At 36.8% G+C, this 3018-nt stretch overlaps 1 long non-coding RNA gene across 1 annotated transcript; it reads left to right on the top strand.

The window, feature by feature from the left end:
* Positions 1-955: 955 nt before the first annotated feature.
* LOC104962623 (uncharacterized) lies at positions 956-2396 on the top strand. The gene is made up of 3 exons (XR_800228.1): positions 956-1091; positions 2046-2132; positions 2354-2396. It is a non-coding gene; the product is annotated as an uncharacterized lncRNA (long non-coding RNA).
* Positions 2397-3018: the final 622 nt, after the last annotated feature.

Below are 3018 nucleotides of genomic sequence, written 5' to 3'. Positions count from 1 at the left end.
TTCAGTGTGAGAGACTTATGCTAGACACACACACACACACACACACACACACACACACACACACACACACACACACAATTACATGCAGGCCTGTATAGAGTCACATATAGAAGGTAGTGTACAGATAAGAGTCAAGGGCAGGTGCTGCATGTTGATGTTGGTTGAAACTTTTATCCACTCATAAGAACAGATTAGAATGAACACTGTCACCTGTGCCCATAGATACAGAAAACATAGGTACTTGATTGATGCCTGTATTACTTTAATGTTGTAGCAAGTAAAAGTTGAGGTCATTTAAGTTACTTTAGATTTTAATGTGCAGCTTAAACAATAACAATATATCCCAAATTCATTCGCTGTTTTATATTTTGTAATAATAATTGTAATATGCAAAGTAACTAGAAATCAGTAATTTAAGTTGTCAAATGTAGTGAGTAGAAGTAGCCTATAAAGTAGTATACATTGGAAACATGTAAAAACAGTAAAAAGCACATCAAAATTGTATTTGATTCGACTTTCTTATTCGATGTGTGGTTGATAATGCAACTTACATTGGTTTTACCAGAACATTTTTGTTTTTTATTGTATTTATTTTAAACCAGTTAACAGCCCAATGGTACAACACAAATATACATATATACGTCTACGAATTCAACAGATATACAGTTACATATATATCAAATGATTGGATGAACACAAAATAAAATACAACATGCCAGGGCTTGACATAAATAAAAGGTCATCACATTTGGATTTGAGATTAACCATTTAACAGGTCTTTTTCATTTGCTGATCTTATTTGATTTATGTTTTAGTTATTATCTCAATGCAAAGTTCCTTCTCTTTCTTGAAAACGTATAAGTGAGGTATAAATGTACAGTGATGGATGTTACGCTTGTAATAATGGCATTTTGTTCAGGCATGTTTTACGACGCATTGTTTGGGGTCCTCACTGGAGGCTCGGCGCCAGTCTCTCCGTTACTAGCATCAGAAATAAATACGAGTGAACTTTATTACAAATACTCTGTGAAGTAAAGTATTGAAAGACATTGGGATCCTCTGTCGTCCAACAATGAATCTAGATCTGCTTGGTAAATACCGCTTTTTTGTTTTTGTTTTAAATAGATCCCACATTTCTTTAATCGGTTTCGCTGTAAGGCTACTTGTTATGGTTGGCATTGTACGTTAGCCTAGCATGCTAACATCAACCCAGAAGAGGCAAATATAAATACATTTGTTAATATAATAAACCCGCTTAGGTGTGTTACATATGTTTATAACGTATCTCTTTTTAAACTCTATGCATTGTAATATGTTTACATCAATGTAAACGCTGCTTTAAAAGATAGTAGCAGCTACATGTTGCTGCAAGCTAACATTAGCCTAGGTACATTGTCTCTTATTGTGTTTGAATTAAATGTTTCTTCATGTGATAGTAACAGACCGTTCCCTTACCTTGTAATAATAATAATAATAATAATATCTAATATTATTTTTTCCTCCACTGCTTCCAAGCTCTTACAGTTATTAGAATGATGAGGAAATAAACAATGCACAGCTGCTCCATCTGACAGGGGGTAACGTTACCATTCAGAAAGATTATACGCATGGAGGGGAAACAATGTAAAAAAAATCAATATTGAGATACAAACAGGAGAAATAAGTGCAAATTGCATAAATACATTTTGTTATTGAATCAAAGACCACATTTTACATACATGAATAACTACACTTAAAGAAACAGACAACGTCTTCAGCTTCAGTGTCTATGAGGAGAGGGTCAGTTTTGTATTCATTACTTTAACAAAGATTTATTGAGGATTAGCCAATATGAGCACAGTAACTGATTGCAGTGCTCTTGTTTTAATGGCAATAAGTGCACTTAAATATCTATTAAAAAAATCAGACTCTTCCTCTTGTCCACTCTCCTGTATGATCATTCTAAAGTTATGTTGTAAATTGGTTGTTTCACCGTTTTGTTGGTGAAAACTTGAAAGCTAATATTGGGTACATTTTTTTTCTCTTGTAAATGTCCATCCATACAGTTCTTTCTTATTAATAACTGGCTCAGACTTTGGATAAAACTTGAAGAATTCTCTCTTTACTCATGGATAACTTCCTGCTTCTTTCTGGTGAATATGACATACTCATTTTCTCGATGCATATGTAATGAATATCTGTCTTTAATCCCATGCGTATAAAAGTGATCTCTGTTCAAATAAATACATCCTATTCCAAGGCTCTGCTGTAGCACACAGAATATGTGTGTTGTGTTTCTGAGCCAGCTGGCACTTCCTGGAAGACTGTTGCTCTGTTTTTTGAAATCTTTTTCTTTTTCTTTTTCCTTTTGTAGAATCATTCGGGCAGAACTACCCGGAGGTAAGCCACCAGCAGCTCCTAATGTACACACTACATGAGCTCAAAAAAAATCCTGGTTATATTTGTGCAATAAAAACAATAATACACATGGAACCCCTAGACCAGGCATCCTCAAAGTCCGGACTCCGGTCCGGATCCGGACCGAACCACAACTGTCTCTGGACTCTGAGCAAATTATACTTTTCATATGTGTTATCTGCGAGACATCGTCACAACGCAACGAGTCTAAATGTTCCGCTATGTCCACTACAAACAGCGCTCTGCATGTCCGACTGTTCCACTGTATGTGTGTGTCTGTCAACGCATTGGTCCAATCACATTCAGCATCCCGTCAGCGTTTTTTTCCCCCACCAACAGTCTGCGAATCAGAGGCACAGTAGGGCGGGTCTTCGCGGAATGCGGGTGGGAAAAATGCGTGTGTTTAAAAAAAAGAAGTCAGCGAGAGTTAACAGCTCATCTAGTTGCATCTGTACTTTAGCTAGTAGCCTAGTTTCACCTACTGGGGTGGCCTGGGGGGGCAACTGCTATCCTGAAAATAGGCCTTGCCACCACAGGGCTCGAGCTTAAGGACGTCCCGTCGTCGAAAAAAATAGTGTCAGGGAGGATAAAAAATAATTTTGGGACGAATTTGGGACGAGA

The sequence above is a fragment of the Notothenia coriiceps genome, unplaced genomic scaffold (genome assembly GCF_000735185.1).
Source record: "Notothenia coriiceps isolate Sejong01 unplaced genomic scaffold, NC01 NC01_scaffold00035138, whole genome shotgun sequence".
Lineage (NCBI taxonomy): Eukaryota > Metazoa > Chordata > Actinopteri > Perciformes > Nototheniidae > Notothenia > Notothenia coriiceps.
This window is presented reverse-complemented; position numbering and strand designations above follow the sequence as displayed.